Raw genomic sequence first — 20,663 nt, forward strand, 5'->3', positions numbered from 1 at the left:
GAGTGGCACCGTCAAATGGGGCGTTGTAAAGGAAGACTTGAAGGCTTCCGCAAAGGAGCATAGGCGCATCCAGGATTGTCTACGAAGAGCAATCGCTGAAGCTGCTGCCCTACTCGAACCTTCGGCTGCGGAAATCAGCCTCATGGACGAGTTAACAATCGATGTTAGGGTATTAAGTTGAGCTGTCACTTTCTCTGAGACAGCTGCATCTGTAGTACCCTGGAGGGTATCTCCCAACTCTTTGACTAGATCCCTCTGCAGACGTGTAAAATGGGTCAAATAGTTCAGGGACCGCATGGAAAAAGCAGCTGAACTAAAATGCGCTTCCCATATCTATCCATCGTCCTAGAATCTTTATTAGGCGGATGGACAGACGAAGAAGACTCCGACATCTCCTTTTTCGTGGCTGCAGCCACCACCATAGCGTCTACTGGAACTCCTTTAGTAAGGTAGGACTTATCCTGAGGTGCTGTGATGTACTTGTTCGGTTTCCTAGGAACAGGTTCCACTGTGTCAGGAGCCTCCACGCCCTTCGAGCAATAAGTTCCATTAGTTCGTCAAGGGCGGAGTGACCCAGGAGGAGGAAGGGCGAGCACCAAATGCCTTCAGCAGAACTGACTCATCCTCAGAAGGGGGAAGGGACTGCCAGTCACCTCTCTGTTTCAGGATCTCCAAAATGTCTGAAAAAGAGACATCTTCTGAAGGTGACTTAGGGGACCCCTCTGACTCATCTAAGTCAGTATCAGATGTTATGGATTCCTGTGGAGAATCCAAGTGTCTCCTCTTACACAGTCTCTTCCTAGGGACTTCCTCGTGGGGAGCATCCGAAGAAGCCTCGGAGGAAGAGGGGGCACCCTCCAGGGGTGGCTGAGACACTGGTGCCCGACGCTTGGATGTGGCCGTGGGTGCAGATGAAGACAAAGGCCCTTTATGGGGAGGAGAAACTGCTTCCACTGATGTGGTTGTCTGGGTAGACAACACCTTCCTCATCAGGTCGAGCGCTCCCGGGTCCCTCATCAAGAGTCTCCGGCTCGAAGAAATGGGAAGAATCCCCGACCACGGGCACCGAAGGCATCGACCCGAGGACGGAGCCGAATCGATCCGTGCGAGGCCCAGAGGGGAGAGTCGGAACCGACACGTCGGTTCGACTCTCGGCCCGGAACCAAGAACAGACCGTCGGCTCCGAGACTCCGGTACCGGCTCCGGCGGGGTCGAGGTGGCGGGAACAGACCGAGAAAAGGACGGTTCTGGACCCGAGGGCTCCACAATCAGCAGATCAGCCTCTTCCGGCTCCAAAGACTGAATCGGTCTCGGAGGAGGAATGGATGGAGATACAGGAAGGCCTTCAAGTTTCGACACCAGCTGGGTGGAAACCGAAATAAGTTTAGAGAGGGCCGAATGCTCCAGCAGCTTCTGCACCACACGATCCACATCGACATCCGAAAGTTTAGAGGAAGAACGGGTCGAAGGAACCGAAGACGGAGCCGACCTCAATATGGCCGAAGGAGGGAGCTCCATCACCGGTTCCAAGACTCGAGGCTCAGGAACCGACACCAGTTGAACACTCGGCCCCGAAGTCGGCCCCGAAGTCTGTGGAACCGGTGATCTAACCTTTGAAGAAGAGCTCGGAGCCGATGACTTGGGCTCCGATGTCTTCGATTCCTTAGAGGACTTCGATGCCTGGTCAGAAGCATCCAAAGCCTCTTGGAAAGCTGGTTTCAAAAGACCCCTGTCCATTAGTTTCCTGCGCCTATCTGTCATGACCCTCCCACTGAAAGAGTGACAGATGGAGCAATCCTCTTGTAAGTGGAGAGGGCCAAGGCAGTAGACACAGGAACTATGGTTGTCAGTGACCGACATTTTTTGGCCACACTGACAACGCTTGAAACCAGACTTTGCCTTCTCAGACATTGTAGGTAATAAACAAATCCAGAAACAGATACACAGTCAAATCCGGGAAAAATAGTCACAATCAGGTAAATGTCACAATCAGGTAAATGTCAAATCCGGTATAAATTTGCTCAATATAGTAGTATATGTAAAGGGTGTAGGCCCCAGTACAAAAATACCGATAAAAAGGTTAACGGTACCAAGAATTACGGAACCACAACACAATCACACAAGGTAATACTGATAATATCAAGTTAAATAGAATTCTCAATAAAATACAACAAAAAGTTATATCTTAGCTTAGAAAACCCTCGAGCTAGCTCCCAACGATGCGAATGCAGCAGCGGCAAACTAGATCTGAGGTAAAGGCAGAGGGGGATTGTGGGTATTAGATTGTCTCGAGCTTCTTCTCGATGCAGAGCTTGCAAGAGGCCGGCACGGAGCCGAGGATCGGCTCCGAACCCATGTGTAAGAACAAACGGCGAGATTGAACACTATCACATTCATAGATAAACTCAACCCCCATGTCACGAGATGGGTTGCCAACTGGCTCTAAGACAGAACCAACACGATAAGAGTGGCAGGCGCCATGTCTGACTCTAAACCAGTCACAAGTGGAGTCCCACAGGGCTCAGTCCTGGGACCCCTCCTGTTCGGTATATATTTCTCCGAAGTACAGGCAAAGGCGGGGGGACTGTGCCTAACCAAGTTCGCAGATGACTGTAAATTGGGTGCAATAACTGACTCTCCAGCTGACACAGACATCCTGCAAAAGGGTCTCACAGAGACAAACACCTGGTGTCAAAGTCACGGCCTCAAGCTAAATGTCAAAAAATGCATAGTAATCCCATTTGGGAAAAACAAAGTACCTACAAACTACCACATAGATGGGAATCCACTAAGTACTGAAGAAGTAATTAGGGACCTGGGTGCCCAAGTAGATAGCATGCTCTCCTTTGATAACCACATAGCCAAAACGGTCAGGAAATCCTTCTATGTGGCACACCTGATCACAAAGGATTTCTCATCCAGATCCAAGGAGGTGATTGTGCCCCTTTACTCCTCACTCATTAGGCCCATAATAGAGTACAATGCCCCATTTGGGAAGTACCTCACTAGACACCTGCAACAACTAGAAAGACCACAGAAGTACCTCACTAAGAGGATTAAGGGCCTTAAACAATTACCCTATGAAGCACGACTAAAAAAGCTCCAGCTCTTCTCAGTCGCTTACCGTCTGCTCAGAGGTGACCTATGCCTGACCTCTATAGGGCCATGTCAAACCCTGAACTAATGGACATGCTTCACCTCAAAAAAATGAGATCCCTCAGAATCACTCACTCTAGCGACTTGAACCTATGTACAACAATAAACAGGACATGCTGGAGGGATAGATTCCTGTCCCAGCGACTCCCCTCACTCTGGAATAGAATCCCAATCCATATTCGACAGAGCTCCTCTCTGACCCTCTTCAAGAGAAATCTTGATGAGTGGATGAGTAATCGTAAGTTCTACCCCGGGATCACTTCAGGAGCCCTGTTGACAGAGGCTCAGGTTACTAATCTAATGGGGAGGTGAAAGCCATCACTCTGTGCCTAGGCTTATAAATGCCCATGGGCAGATAGCCTAGTACTTACCTATGAACAAAACGCTTGCAAAAAACAGATTCTGCAGAGGATGGGCTTGAGAGCTTCTAATTAAGGGAGCCTGGAACTGAGAAAGAACACCTCGAACCAGGGTCACACCCTGCTCCAACGAGCTGCCCCCCCAGAGTAGGAGCAGAGAGAGGAACTGAAACTACCAAGGCACCGAGAGCTGCAGACGGCGCCATGCAAAAATCGAAGTCGATCCAGGGATCTCAGAACCAGCAGCCAAATCTCGGTCCCATGGGTGTGATGGCTCTGATGGAGCCGAAGACCACAGAGCAGGTTCTGGTACCGAGGTGAGACTGACCGTCGGTACCAAGGTAGCTGGCACCGGAAGCATCGAAGCAGTGGGCTTCAACACCTGAGGAGAGGTTGAAGGAGGACTGTATGTAGGAGTCCTGGGAGAGTAAGGCTCGGCTTCGGGAGGGAGGGAGGTCCAAGAGGGAGCAGGAAGACCTCTGGCTACCAAGAGCTGATCGACTAATCTAACTACATCCATTTCTGATAAGACTCCTGGAGAAATGGACTGACATTCCTGAAGGAGATTCAGGTCTTTCCACAAAGGCACTCAGCTGCTGAACCAAGAAGGGGTTTATTGAAGGGGAATATCTAATCCTGGGGGTACTTATAATCTTGACCTTCAACACCATAGACTATTGGGTAGAATGTAAACATGGAACTGAAATAGTAGAGGTGGCAACTATCAGTGCTGGAGAGGTCATCGGCGCCGAAGACATGGTCGGTACCGAAGATGTCCGGATACTTTCAATAGTAGACAGCACCGTAGTGGATTTTGTTGGTTTCAGTGCCAGAGCAGAAGACAACGGTATCTTTGGAAGTTTTGCTTTCAGTTCCGAAGAAGGTGTCTCAACCTTAGATTTTTGAGTCTTGGAGTCATGTACCTTGGAGGAAGACGTTAATGAAAGGCTCCATTTTTTAATGTCAGTTTTTAGAGATTCTGAAGTCTCCGCCTCAGAAAGAGTTTCACCAAAAGGACATTTCAACAAGCCCTTAAGAGTCAATTTATTACGTCTTTCTGCAAGATTTCAAGCACTAAAACCCTTATAGAGTTCACATGGAGGTTGAATTTCCAGATGAGGGACACTCAAACAATAGATGCATGAAAGATGCCCATCCGAATTAGGCATCTTTCAGCCACAGCCTTTACAATGATTAAACCTAGTGGTTCCTTTCTGCTTTTCTGCCATGTTGTCTAGTCATGTACATGGTACGTCCACACATGCACACACTCACTTGTAAAGAAAAAAGGGAAAAGACAAAGATAAAAGTTTTTTTTTTTTTTTTTTATTTTTTTTATTTTTTATAAATACACCAACAATGGTATACAAAGACTACCCAACGGTTAAAGAAGAAGAAAAGGTAGGGAAAAAGGATACCAATGATGGTATCAAAGAATTACCAATGATAAGAGGGAAGGAGAGGCCTAATACCAACAATGGTAAATAAGAGATACCCTGAGGTAAATACTGGGGTAGAAAATTTTAAATAGAGTCACTCGCACAAAAAAGGGAAAACTAGAGAACTGTAAATATCACAGAAAAGAAATAAAACATAGAATAATAGACAAATAGCAAAAAATTGAGCACTTAGCTGAGAGCAATGGCTGACGCATCCAATTTTCTATACAGCAAACGAGATATGAGGTAATGGGAAGACAGGCTGTATGGGTAGAGCCTTAGCTCAAGAATTTTTGGCTGGCGCGAGCTTTGTACAAAATTCGAGTCTGTTTTGAGGATTCGGAACCAAACCCATAAATCAAGAATGAATGAAGACTGACAACATCAGATAGTACCTTTAAGGAAGGCATTGTATAATCTCAAGGAAGCCGGGGAAGAATGACTCTTTCCTGAATGAAAATTTGAAATGCCTGCTAATCAAACTTTACTATAATAATAGTAGAGTGGCTTACCCCACTGTTATAAATGGAGGCCAAAAAGTTGAGAACTGCTGAGACTGGGACTGAAAATCTTTACCATTTACTTTTGTAAATTTTCCTACTGGAAAGCTCTGTCAAACTGGGGAAGAAAGCCTGGGCTGTCTAATCATCAATGGAACTGAAGAAACCATGTGGTTTACTTGAGGTCATTGATGTCTGGATGTTGCATGTCTATTAGGTGAGACAGAAGGTCTGGATGTGAATCCAGTATCCAAGGAGAATAAATAAGAAGAGGCCAGAGGAAGGGAAACCAGACCTGATAAGGCCAAAAGAGTGCAATGAGGATGACTTGTGCTCTTCAACCGGGATGCCTGCTGTAGAAATTTGGGGATAAGTGGTAAAAATGAAGCACAGAGGAGACCAGAGGGCCAATTCTGGACCACAGCATCTCTTGGTGACTCCTCCTGTGGAGGGTTCAGGGCAAAGGATCTGCTGCTGTTATTGACAGGAGAAGCAAAAAGATCACAGCAAGGCTGGTGCCATCGACAAAAACTATTTTCTGCCACAGTTTGATTGAGAGACAACTCATGAGGCATCAAAATCAACCTGCTTAGTCTGTCTGCAAAATGACCAGAAGACTATGCCCATTGCCGCACTCTCATTGCCTCTCAACACAATGGGTAAGAACTGGGTCACCTGTTTGTTGGGGGTCTATATTATATTTTCGAAAGTTTCAAACATCGAACACCATATGAGTGATGTTTGAAATTTCGAAAATATAATAAAAAAATAAAAATAAAAAACTATACTTACCTAAACGCTGCAGGCAGGGGGGGCTGCGCCCCCCCCCCACTCCTGCTACTTAAATATTCCTACTCCGGGATCGCACTGCATTGAAGTAAAGGGAAAATATTCCCTACGGCGATTTCCCTGTTACGAGCGCAATGTTTCGACCAATCGGGTTCGCTCAATACGTGTTCGCCATTTACAATTTTCGATTACGTGATAGGATCCCTTTTGTTGATATACCAAACTAGTGACATGTTGTCTGTTTGTGCAGAAATAATCTCTGAAAGTTAAACATCTTGAAAATCCTGCAACACTAATACGATAGTTCTCATTTCCAGGACATTGATATGCAAACTGGCCTCTTTCTGGGACCACGCACCTTGGACAGTCCTTCCCAAGAAACACCCCACAACTACACCCAATCTGGGAGGCGTCAGTGGTGACTGTGGTTACCTCCTGAGGGAGAACAAAAGGACAACCTTGAAAAGTTTCTTCTGAATGAAACCATAAAGAAGATATTCCTAGCAAACTTTGGAAATCTTGACCAGGGTGCTTAAAGGATGCTGAAGAATAGACCACTGTACTGGAAAAGTCCATTGAAGGACAGGCATATGATACCTAGCTAACAGGACTAGAGCTATCACTGCTGCCTTTGTCAGAGGAAAGAAAGTTATTTGGTTGGTCGTGTCTAGATGAGCACCTATGAACTCCAGGGTCTGAGTAGGGAAAAGCCGAGATCTGGTGTAACTGACTGTGATGCCCAAATGATAACATAATTAGAGCAAGTAATCCCTCACTGGAATCAACAGATGCCTTGACGGGGTGGGTCAGGAGCCACTCATCTAGGTATGGAAACATCCAGACTCCCAGCAGTCTCAGATGAGCCACTACTACTGCCATATATTTGATGAAAACCCTGAGGGCTGTGGTGAGCCAAAGGGCAGTGCCCTGAACTGGTAATGACTGGCTCCCAGCCAGAAATGCAGGAATTATCTGAAGCGCCTGTTCATTCTGATAGGATGTTACACATATTGAAGATCTGCCGAGCACATCCAGTTGTCCTTTGATAGAATAAGTAAAATGGTCTGAACCGTGACATCTAAAACTTTGAGTATTTTATGTGCTACTTGAGTCTACTGAAAACCAGTATTAGTCTCAAGTCTCGTATCCTCATTGGCACTAAAAAGAATCTGATGGATCCTTGTTGGTCTGGGAGGACATTTTGCTGACTTTTTTTTTTAAGCAGCTTTTTTATTTCCAAGGTTGCAGCCTCCTCTGATTGGGTGGAACATCAGGGATTTTTTTTTTTGTTTTTTTTTTTTGGGGTGGGGGGGATTTGGGAAAATGGTATGAAATAATCTATGGATATGATTTTCGGCACCCAAGTGTCATTTGTGATTGATGCCAGGCATCTGTAAGCAGAGAGAAGTGCCCCTTGACTACCTCCAGGGTGCAGCAATCAGGTTAAACCTTCAGGAGTGCTGGTAAGGTCAATCAGATATGGTCTCTCAGAAGCCCTGGTTCTTCAGGCCACCTCTACTGCAAGGGTGGAATCTTCCATTAGAGCTCCCGCCTCTGCACTAAGAAGAACTATCTCCTCGTGATTCCTGGAAAGGCCCTTGGGACTTATGAAAGCACATCTTTTTACTGCCTCGTCGTTTCCTGGAGAAGGATTTTTAATGAGTAGAAAAACGGATCCCAGTGGCAGAGTCTTTCTGTCTTGTTCACCTCTGGACAGTTTTTCTTTAACTTTGGGGCTGAATAAAGATGATCCATCACAGGGAACATTGATGAATGAAGACTTGAAGGGCTCTGCAAAGTCACACAAACATATTCAGGTATGCCTCCTGACCACTATGCCTAACCTGCAGCCCTAGAGGTACCTTCAGCCTTGTGAGATTACATTCATGGATCCACTGGAGATGGACTGCATGGTTGCCAGTTGTGAAGAAGCTTTTTTCTTGTCCTCCACAGTCATGGACCCTGAAAGAGATGTGGAATATCAGAGGACCATCCACATCTTTACTTAAGTTGTTCTAGGATCCCTCCAAAGAAGACATCACCAAATGGAGATCTTGGGGATTCTTCCCCTTCATCTAAGTCCATGTCTTCATTGACAGCTTCCTGGGGGGAATCTAGGTACCTCTTTTTGCAAGTTGTCTTCCTAGGGACCTCACCAGTGGGATGGTTTGGTGAAGTATCAGAAGAAGGTGGGGAGTCCAGTATCAGATCTGGCAGAAGATGTGTACAGGGTGGCTGTCCTGGTGGAGTAGGCATGATAGGATCAGTGTTCAAAAGTCAGTTGAGGGAGAATAAGAACCGAGGAGGGCAAAGATATCCTTTCTCTGTCCCTCTCCAAAACCTCAAAGGCAGAAAGTCCAGGAGAAACAGCAGCAGCATATGAGCCAAAGCCACCTACTCTGACCTCTTTAACCCCATGGATTCCTGCCTCGAAAAAGGAGTCTGGGTCAATCTATCCAACTCCAAGGCGCAGAGAGGCAAGGATGGCCCTAACACTCTCGGAGTCATTCCTAACCCACCCAGGAGCCTACACTGACACTTTGGCTCCAAAAGTCTTCCTACTCCAAAGAGGTCAGATCCAGTCAACTCAGTGGAATGGCTGAAGTCAAAGAACATGCAGTTTTCAAACCTGACAAAGACATCTTTAAAGATCTCTGATCTGATGGCTCCAAAACCACTGGTCGGATCAGAGAAGGAGATAAGATGCTATGTTCGGATGAGGGCAAGCTCACAAGTGCGATGGAAGATGGAGCCAGGATGACTACCATCTTAATCTAAGCCCTGAAAGACTTCCTCATCATCCTATCCACCTCTGTCCCAAACAAGCTCCTAGAAGACCTAAGGGATGAAATAGTAGATGGTGGCTGCAAGATTTTCTAGATGTCTCCTGTAAGAACGGCAAATGGAGCCAAGGAGATATCAGATTCAGGGAGAAAAGTGGAATCAGATCCGAGGAGACTTGGATCTCAAGGTAGTAGGATCCAAAGAAGGTGTCGGATCAGATGTATGGTGAACTTCAGCCAGTGGCTCAGAAGTCTGAGCTGAGCAGGGATAACAATTAAGAGTCCATTTCCTGGACTCCTTTTCTTTAGGGGTTTGAGTCTCAGACAAGGTTGGAACAACAGAAGGAAGCAAACCTTTCAGAACTAACTTATTCCTACTGTCACTTAAAGCACATGAATTGAAACCTGAACAAATTGCAATATTCACATCTGGGTGGGCAGCGCCCAAACAATACATACACTCCCTTCTGGACATCCAGGTTAAGGATCTTATGCTCACAGGAGATGCATTTTTAAATGGGTCTATATTAATTCATCAAAATAAGTATTTGAATATGTATTACATGACAGTTAAACTGAGAAATTCATTACAGCGAAGCATGCAATTTTTCCCAGGGTTAAGAACCACTCACTCTCTATCAGTCCGGAACACACACCACACTAAATCAAACCCACCCAAGTGGGAGGCTTTGCCCCCACACCCCACACCCCCCCTAACTATACATACCAACTCCAAGATTGCACTAAGGTGGGGAAAATGGTAAAGTTGTGGTGATGACCCAGTGGTTCCTAACCCTGGGAACTCCGTTGCTTCACTGTAATGAATTTTGCTGTTTAGCCGTCGATGAATACACAGTTTGGGGAACTAATATAGACACTTTTAAATCCCATAGGCTTGTCAGCCATAATAACAAAACTAACCTATTTATAAAAACAGAAAGGAAAAAAAAAAAAAAAGAAAAACTTTTTTAATGAAAAAAAGAAAATACCAGCAATGTAAACTGGGTAAAAAGAAAGAAAGGACATCAACAATGGTATGAGAGAGAGTATCCTGTCACATGTAGAAAGGCCTGACAAAAATAGGACAGAAAAAAAGGGGAAAAAAAGATATATCCAAAAAAGAAGAAAGTACCAGCCCACAGCCAAATCGATCATAAAATTTATTGCACAGAAGATAAAAACAAAGTTAGTACTTTCACAGCCTCAAAGCAGCTTTGAGGCTGTGAAAGCGCTAACCTGGTTTTTATCTTCTGTGCAATAAATTTTATGATCGATTTGGCTGTGGGCTGGTACCTTCTTCTTTTTTGGATATTGCTGACAGTTTGAGGAGAAGGACAGTTTACCTACACCACCTGCATTTTGTTTTTTTGGAAAAAAAAGATAACAGATGGAAGACCAGCAAGTTCTATCTAAAGGCGAAGGAAGGAGGGAAGCAAGCTGAGTACAAAAATATCTCATGAAAAAATGATTTAAAGCTATCTTTTAACCTCCACTGCTCAAGAGCAGAAATCCACAACCAAACAATGTGGTGGCAAATGAGATCTGAGGTATACCAGGACAGTGGGGCATTGTGGGTAAAGGCAGGAACTCAAGAGCTGGATCTCTGAGCTGGGTAAAAGTGGCCGAGTTGGATCTGCAGTCAGATCCGAGACCCATCAGTTGAGGAATAAATGAAAATGACAGATCAATTGGTACGGCTACAGAAATGTGCTGTTATGGTGAGTACACTCAATATTACAATATCTGCCTTTGTGGTGGTTTCTGTAGCAATGTTAAAAAAACACATGGGCAGAATATACAAAACACAACAGGATGAATCTTGGGTGTTGAACAGTTAAAGAATCTTTCACAATATTACATCACAAAAGCTATTATGCCTCTAGACAGGACATTTAGCTCAAAGAATTTGTGCATGCAAATCTGTCCAATATGCATATCTCAATATCTCCTAAATAAATTATTTCTAAAATGAGAAGCAGGACTGGCAGTATTTTTCATGTAACATGTTTTAATTGGGCCACCAAGTGTTCTGCTGCATTTATCATAACCAAAGACAAAAACAGAGTCAAATATTCATACTAGGTTTGCTTCATGGTAACAGTCATTTCAAGGTGGAGAAAAAAAGTGAATTAGGCTTTCTGGCATATTTTACCTTTTGTAAGTATTACTTCAATTGTTTGTATAAATCCAAACTATATAACAGCTTTTCTCTTTTATTTACATTCTTTTGGGGGAATAAATTGCAGTCATTAACAGTTTTAAGTCTGGTGGTCTCAAATGCTAGATCTGTGTCTCAGATGGCAAGTATATCGATAGCTTGCAAAACATATTTTCAATGATGGCTACATCTCCCCATCTTATGAGAGGCAGTCCATTCCAAATTCTCATTCCCTTAGTGGTAAGTCACCACAGATATGTCTGTCCTAAGGTGGGGGTGTCATTATGCGTGGTCCAAAGTGTCTGGACTCCTGCACAGGCAAAGCTGCATGTCATTCTACAGAAATGAGTTATCACTCTTTGGGGTGGGCAACTGTGAAATCCTTGAAGGATAAAAAGGGCTCTCCTTGTCCTCCATAAGTTGATATGTACATTTACCTCTTAGAGTCCACTGAAGTGTCATATGTTACCTTTAAAGGGGACCATATCTATAGTTTCCACCATCAGACCTAGAGGTCTGAGACATACGTAAGTGGATGCTGACTTAAAGCTCAGGAGCAGGTAAGCCTTATGCTGGAGAACCTGGAGGAAGATCTCTCTATGTTAAGGTGTCCATGCTGCAGCTGATAAAAGTGAGCAGCTGAGATGGATACAACTGGCACTTTGCATGGTTCACTGGTATCTTTGAATAATGGAACAGTCTAATCAGAGGCTACCAAGACAAAAATGGGTTTAGAAGAGAAGCGCAGCTATGAGGTTGTCATTTAGGATGGGGAAAATTTTCACTTCCAGCAGGTGCTATGGACATACATTTGGTAAACACCTCTGGGGCTGTGGTAAGCCCAAATGGAATAGCCCTGTATGGTAGAGATTACCTTGAACTGGGAAATCTTCCTGGAATCTTTGGTGAACTTGATGTGAAAGTAGGTGTTATGAAGGTCCAAAGAGCACATCCAGTTTCATTAGATTAAGCATAAAATGATGAAGTGCATCATAGCTATTCAACACTGTTCTTCTGGGAAGAAAGTAAGGTGTTTGGTTCACACAGAACCAATATTTGTTTTTGTTACTTTGCACCCAAATAATCTGAGTTAATAGGTTGATATTCCCCTCTCTACTGAAGCCTTCTGGGTGTCCCGTTTTGGAGAAATCTGTTGAAATCTCTTCCTACTACATGTTTCAGACAGGGTGGAATGCTGGACAAAAGCAAAAACTGGAGTGTAGGCAAGAGTGGAAGAGAATTCTATATAATCTGGATATTTCTCTCCAAATCCACCTGTCTTTTCGGAGTGCTATCAAGGCAGGAAGGTAGAAGAGCAATTGACCACCATCAGCATCTAGCACAGGACAGCTAGGCAAGGTCTCAAGGATATTACCATTGCCCACCTGTAGATGGGCAACCATCTCCTTGTTGCAGATAATGATTTCTTTCTCCCTCTCTAGGGGTGCAACCCCCCCTCTGTAAGTTACCCTAAGCATTCAGATTTTTTCAGACTGCTTGATGTTTTTCTGCTGCCCATTCTTAAGCCACATCTGCTGTGGACACCTCTGCATCTTACAGAAGGAGCACTGAAAAGGTTAGAATTTGACACCAACAGCTGGAAAGGTCTTGTCCACCTTCTCCATGGTTTCCAAGTGCACTTTAATGCCTGGCCCAGAAATAGAAGATCCCTGTTTAAAAAAAAAAAAAAAAAAAAAAAAAAAAAAAAAAAGGATTCATAAATGTTGTTGTGCCATCCTCAGGGAAATCAGCTAGCTTTAGCAAAGTATAATGCCAGAGCCTGGTGCTCAGACTGAATCTTCTGCAACACTGCATCCTCACTATAAATTTCAATAACTGCACCAGAGACTAATCAACTGGATATTTCTTTCCAAATCCACCTGTCTTTTTCAAGTGATAAGGCCGGAAGGTGGAAGAACAAAGGACCACTTATCAGCATTTGCAACAGGACAGCTAGGCAAGGTCTCAAGGATATTACCATTGCTCACCTGTATATGGGCAACAGCCTCCTTGTTGCTGCTAATGATTTCTCTTTCTCCCTCTGTAGAGGTGCAACCCCTCTGCACGTTACTCTAAGCATTCAGATTTTTTCAAACTGCTTGATGTTTTTCTGCTGCCAGTTCCCAAACCACATCTGCTGAGGTTGAAAAAGTTGGAATTTGATACCAAAAGGTAGAAGGTCTTATCCTCCTTCTCCATGGTTTCCAAGTACACATTAATGCCTGGCTCAAAAATATAAGATCTCTGTTAAAAAAATCATAAAAGTTATGCCATTTTCAGAGAAATCAGTTAGCTTTAGCCAAGTATAATGGCAGAGCCTGCTGCTCAGGCTGAACCTTCTGCAGCACTATATCCTCATTATAAAGTTCAATAATGTGTCACATCTCACAGATCTCACTGACACTTACTCTTACTGTCATACAGTTTAATGAACATAGAAAAGGTGGAGAATACATAAACCTGCTTTGCGATGCTGCCCATCTTCCTAGTTTCTGTAGCTGGTAGATGGATTCCAGGGTTTTGGGGTGGTGGAAGTCTCCTTTATGTCTGCTACTAGCTGTGCTACTTCAAGTGTGCCTGGCTTAAGAGTTGCTGACCAAAAGTTCCAATCTCTGGGTGACCAGATGATCCAGTCAGCTTTCCTGGCACTGGCATTTTCCCATGCCACATAGACAGTCACTTTAAACTTTCCCACCAGCAGAAGAGCCGCATAACAGGACTGCTGTGTAGGCTGAAAGGCCTTTCACAGTATTCGCTGTGGAGAGGACACTGGGTCTGCAGGCCATACTCCTCAATGTCTCTTCATTTCCAGCACCTCCCCTTTACTGGGGGATCTACAGGCCTCCTTGTCATTGACATCTGCATTTGGAGACAGGAAGTTAATGTGCTTCCTTCTGCACATTAATTTCCTGTCAGGGGTGTACAAATATGACAAACGTTTATCTGTCAATGTCTCAGGAGGATGCTGCCAAGGACCCAGTGTCCCTCTGTCCTGCCCCACGACATACTGCAAGGCTGAAAACTAAGGAAAAAACACTTCAAAACTGCCAGCATTAGGGCAGGAAAATATGACAAGTGTAGCATTAAGGTGAATGGCCTTGATTAATGTGGTGCTGAAACTCTCTGGCACCAATTGTTATAAGACTGAGTACACTATCGACATTGAAAGATATAGCATTGATTCTGGCACCAGAGCCCAAACCCTGAGCTTCAAGGCTGAATGGTCTAGCGGCATCAACAATAATGGTAAGGAAACCAACAATGCTGGTGGGAGACTTGATGGCAGAACCACTGATGCAGTAGTAAATAATACCAATAACAGCATCTCAGGCCCAGATACCAAAAAAAGTCTATGACATTGACAGCGATGCCAATGACAAGCAGGCCTACAATAAGTGACTATGAGACCAAGGCTCATATGAAACAGCAGATGAATGACCCATTCCTGGAACTAGATGGAAAATGGGTAGCAGGCAGACCTCCTGTATGCCTTAAGAAGGGTATCTGCAAACCTCATCACCATCATCAGCCCCCTTTTTCCCATTTATTTTCTACATGGGGTTGGGTATTGTGTTAGCTGTCGTCATCGCTCTTAGTTCAAAGCCTCACTCCTGCCTTCTTCGATACTCATGCCTGACTGATGCAGATCATCTTTTACACAATCTATCCACCTCTTGTCCTCGTTTCCTCTTACCTTCTTCCTGTCTGTCCCAAACCTTCTTCACATGTGACTGGACTACCATAATCTGTTCTCTTTGATCTTTTCTGCAACTGGAGCTACTCTGGCTTCTGCTCTTATGTCCTCATTTCTTAGTTTGCCCCATAGTGTGCATCCTATCACCCTTCTCAGGCACTCCACTTCCATCACCTCTAGCTTCTTCATCTGCCCTGCCTTTACTGCCCAGGTTTCTGTACCGTACAGTAGTACTGGTCGCACCACTGTCTTGTACACCTTACTTTTTAGCTTCTTTGGCATTTCTCTGTCATAGACTACAGCTGAGACTCTATGCCAGTTGGCTGCAGTCCCTCTCATTCTAGCGTTGACCTCTTCATTCAGACTTCCCTTATCTTCAACCACACCTTCCAGATACCTGAAGCTATTTACCTGTTCCACTAACTTTCCTACCATCTCAATTCTCAGCTTCTTCTGATTTCCCCAGTTTGCTGCCATTACCACTGTCTTGTCTGTGTTAAGTTTCACCCCATGGGGCTTCAGTTTTGCATTATATTCACCTATCCTTTGCTGAAGTTCTTGCTCAGAGTCTGCCTGTAAAGCCACATCGTCTGCATACAGCAGCTTTCTTGATCTGTCCCTTCCAACCTGTTTGCTAATGAAGTCCATCACCAGTATGAACAGCAGTGGACTCATAGCTGAACCCTCGTGTGCACCCACTCCCACTGGGCAACCCTCTGTTAGGACAAGCACTGTTCGAACTTGAGTCACTGGGTCCTTGTACATAGCCTGCATTAATTCTACAAATGTTTCTGGGACTTCAGACCACTGCAGCACTGCCCAAATCAGCTTTCTTGGGACCTTATCCTATGCTTTCTCCAAGTCTAGGAATGCCTAGTTGGACTCTTTCCTCATCTCTAGCTTCTTCTCAACTATGTCTCACTGCCAACATCGGGTCAGTTGTGATGCATCCTGATCTGAATCCAAACTGCTCATTTCCCACTTTACTTTCTACTACTCTGCATATCCATCTATCAATCACATTCCCCAGAATTTTCACGCAATATGATAGGAGTTTGATGCCTCTGTAATGTCCACAGTTGTGGATGTCCCCTTTGTTTTTGTACACTGGCAAGAGTATGCTTATTCTTCAGTCATCTGGGATATGCCTTTCTCTCCACACTACTATGAGTACCCTCAGGAACCATTTCTCTCCTATCTGACCATGCATCTTTATCATATCTGCTGTTACTTCATCTGAGCTTTCTTGCTTTCCCTGACTTCATTTTTCTTAGTGCTACTCTTACTTCTAAGGTGGGCTCCTCTTCTTCTATTACTGTAGGCTGTTTCTGGGGGAGTTTTCTTCATTCAGAAGCTGCTGGAAATACACCCAGCTGTTTTTGATGTCCTGTGGATTGGTGAGCAGGTTGTTGCTGGTATCCCTTATGAAGGATGTCTGACTATCTTCTTTATCTTTCTGTCTTTGCCTTGTAACCTGATATAGTTTCTTTCTGCCACCTAATGAGGTGCTTTCCAAAAGTTGGTAGAATGCCTCCGATGCCCTATTCTTTGCTATTGCAAACCTGTTGTAATCAAAATCATGAAAAAAAACATGCATGGGAGAAATTCTGTCAGAAGCTGTCACTCCCTAATGAAACTCTAACTGAAAAATGCCATCACGTCACAGAGCACCAATCACGGTCTTTTCAAAATCACTTAAATGCAATCTACAGCTGAAAGTACAAAAAAAACAGCAAATATTGTTTTTTTCAGGGACCTCTACTAATGAAATATATCAACTCCAAGATCACGCTGTCTTAGAGAAAACAGAAATCCCCAAGATAGAACAATCTCAATCTTTCCTGCACAAGACGAAAAAAAAAATCACACATTACTGATCAGAATTTTGAGCATTGCTCCGTAACGCAGTGATCTTAAGCCTGGCACTGAGAAGTTGGTCTTTGGCTCATAATATCTGATTCAATATCAGTTAAGCTTTGCAATATGAATAACTAAGATACAGGAGAAGGACATGAATGCATGGATTTTGAGGCCTTGAAAGGCTTGAATGGGACTTGGAAAATTTGTGAAACTGAACTTGGAGGTTTGATTCTGAGAACTTAGGTGAAGAACTCAAAGGCCTTGATTCAGAGGACCTGGACTATCCTGATGGGTCCCTATTATATCATCGAAAGACCAAATGGCATTTAGAAAAGCACTTGAACATGCCATTCAAACAGTTCGCATTATCGTAGGGATCTGGAAAATTACCCTTTCCCCACTGTAGTGTGATCTCAGAGTTGGTATATATACTATGTGGGGGGTGTGGGGGCACAGCCCCCCCATGTAGGGGACTCGAAGAAGGGCATTTCCAAAGACATGCCATTCATTGAAGTGAATGTTCGATAATATAATATAGACCCGTCTTGATTGGTTCGAGCTGTAACGGATTTGCTGAACTACATACAGCTGTAATGGATTCCTTCTGTTAAGAAGGGTGTTTGCAGTGAATACATGACAAACAGAACACTTGTAAGCATTATGCTCCTTTCCTAAGCAGTAGAGACAATGGGCAAGCCAATTATAACTTAGGATTTTGTTCCTGCAACAACATTTTTATGACCAATTTTAAATTATGGTGAGTTATAGGTCAACAGCCCAGCAAAAAAGATATAATTCTATTCCAAGATTCTCAAGAAATAAGACAATAATTAGCAACAGTGGGGAAAACATCTAACAAAAAGGCAATAATTATCGATAGAGAGAACAGTATTTTTTTTTTTTTAATTTTGCCATGAATGTCAACTAGAGAAAGCCCAATATGAGGAATAGAGAAAAAAGTGAAAAAAAAACTGCATACAAATGTAAAGAACCTACACAAACAACATCGGAAAGTGAGAACAGCTAAAGAAGGAAATAAAAATATTGGTCTTCTATTCTCTCTCTATATACATATATATATATATATATATATATATATATATATATATATATATATATATATATATATATATATATACATACATACACACACACACACACACACACATATATATATATATATATATATATATATATATACACATACACACATATGATTTACCTTCAGTTGGTAGACTAACACAAATGTCAACATCCTGAAGGTAAACCACTCTACGTCTAAAACAGAAACCTTGACTTCCTAGTATACATGCGACAAGGATGAATCTCTGTGCATGCAACTTTAAAACATTGATTTTTGCAGGGGGGCACACGGCACCCTCCCCACACACTAATTACATATACTGGGGAAAGGGAATATTCCCCTGCCTGGGGGATTGTCAATCTTGCACATCTGTGGACTAGCTGTATAGTTGACCAAATTGCAGTCAGTTAAACAGATGTTAACCAAACCAATGGAACCCATATATCGCAAAAGTTAAAAGCAGGCAGCTTGGAGCCATTTTGTATGTGAACATTGAGTGCGCACAGAGATATAAAGAGGAATGGCACCATTCAACATTTTGCAACAATGAGAAGAAGCTAGAGAGTATGGAAAAGTTTTATGTGCTGACATGTCTTACTGCCCATCAGTCTTTAAGCCCTTTTAGCAAGAATGGACCTCCTTATACCAGACCATGTATTATCCTGGTCAGTAATAAATTACCACTTCACACTCAGCTAGACAGGATTTCTATTTACAGAACACACAGTTTTAAGAATAATGGTGATGTGCAGAGCTGTAGTAACTACAGAGGGATTAAACTGATCAGTCACAGCATGAAGTTATGGGAAAGAGTAGTAGAAGCTAGGTTAAGAAGGGAGGTAATGATTAGTGATCAGCAGTATGGTTTCATGCCAGGAAAGAGCACTACAGATGTGATGTTTGCTCTGAGAGTGCTGATGGAGAAGTACAGAGAAGGTCAGAAGGAGTTGCATTGTGTCTTTGTGGATTTAGAGAAAGCATATGAGAGGGTACCTAGAGAGCAGTTGTGTGGTATTGTAGGAGTCGGGAGGAGAGATCAGAAGTATGTAAGAGTGGGTAGGATATGTACAAGGGTAGTGTGTGGTGGTGGGGTGTGGGTGGGTGGGAGAGATGGTTTAAGGTGGGGGTGGGATTACATCAAGGATCAGCTCTGAGCCCTTTCTTATTTGCAATGGTGATGGACAGGTTGACAGACGAGATCAGACAGGAGTCCCCATGGACTATGTTTGCAGATGACATTGTGATCTGTAGTGAGAGTAGGGAACAGGTGGAGGAGACCCTGGAGAGGTGGAGATATGCTCTAGAGAGAAGAGCAATGAAGGTCAGCAGGACTAAGACAGAATATATGTGTGTGAATGAGAGGAAGGATAGAGGAATGGTGAGGATGCAGGGAGTAGAGGTGGCAAAGGTGGATGAGTTTAAGTACTTGGGATCAACAGTTCAGAGTAATGGTGAGTGTGGAAGAGAGGTGAAGAAGAGAGTACAGGCAGGATGGAGTGGGTGGAGAAGAGTGTCAGGAGTGATTTGTGACAGACAAGTACCAGTTAGAGTGAAAGGGAAGGTCTACAAGAGGGTAGTGAGACCAGCTATGTTATATGGGTTGGAGACAGTGGCATTGACAAAAAGGCAGGAGTCAGAGCTTGACATGGCATAGTTGAAGATGTTACGATTTGCACTGGGTGTGACGAGGCTGTACAGGATTAGGGATAAGTATATTAGAGGGTCAGCCCAGGTTAGAAGGTTTGGCGACAAAGCCAGAGAGCAAGATGACGTTGGTTTGGAAATGTGCTGAGGAGGGATGCAGAGTATATTGGGAAAAAGATACTAAGGATGAAGCTGCCAGGTAACAGGAAAAGAGGAAGGCCTAAGATAAGGTTTATGGATGTGGTGAGAGAGAACATGCAGGTGGTTAGTGTGACAGAGCAAGATGCACAGGACAGGAAGAAATGGAAACAGTTGATCTGCTGTGGCGACCCCTAATGGGAGCAGCCGAAAGAAGAAGAGGACAGTTGTGTAAAAAACTGAGTCCTAAAGTAAAGAAAAGACTGATTTAAAAATCCATTAGAAAACACTGGAAAGTTGTCCATGAGATCATTAGCTCTAGACTCTGCTGTACCTAATCTTGAGGTTTACATGACTATACTAAGCAGGAATTCATGGGAAAATAAAATGTTGTTTGGGCAATTTCACAGCACAAGTGCAATGGCGGACAGGCCTGAAGGTGTGCAACAGAAATTGGTGGAATCAGCACTAATATTCGCTTCTTTAAGAATTAAAGGATTTCATACTAGAATTCATGACAGAGATGAAGGACATGGGAACAGTGATACAACTAGAAAGAAATGAACATTAAATAAGATGGTTTTAGAAAATTATCAAAAGATTAAAGTGATTGAAAACCCAATTGTGCTAATGCTTTAAAAATGAATGGGAAAATTAGCAGAAGAGCTGAAAGATGTTGAAATTAAAAGCCAGAGGGGGTACGTACTGAAATGTGCTAATGTTAACTGTCTATGAAACAGCAGTGATGGCTCAGAACAATTTTAAATGCAATTTCAGTTTTACAAGATTTCACTGAAATTCAAAATTAATACAGGTGGTACCTCACAATTCAACCGTAATCCTTTCCAGAATGGCGGCTGAATTGCGAGATGCCATTTCCCATACAAACGTATGGAAAATGGTTTAATTTGTCCCCAGCCCAAACAAAATTTAAAAAATACACAAAAAATTAAAAAATAAACTAAAAAATTAAAAAACAATGTAGCTCACCATGATTTGAACATCTCTGAAATGGATGTCAGGATGTGGAAGAGGGATGGAGGAGAGGACTACTGTACA

At 43.4% G+C, this 20,663-nt stretch overlaps 1 protein-coding gene across 2 annotated transcripts in view; it reads right to left on the reverse strand.

The window, feature by feature from the left end:
• Positions 1-20,663, reverse strand: part of ZBBX (zinc finger B-box domain containing) — a 2,136,907-nt gene that overhangs the window by 1,643,903 nt on the left and 472,341 nt on the right. The gene's annotated exons all lie outside the window — the stretch shown is intronic.

The sequence above is a fragment of the Protopterus annectens genome, chromosome 4.part1 (genome assembly GCF_019279795.1).
Source record: "Protopterus annectens isolate FY-2018-M chromosome 4.part1, PAN1.0, whole genome shotgun sequence".
NCBI classification, from domain to species: domain Eukaryota; kingdom Metazoa; phylum Chordata; order Ceratodontiformes; family Protopteridae; genus Protopterus; species Protopterus annectens.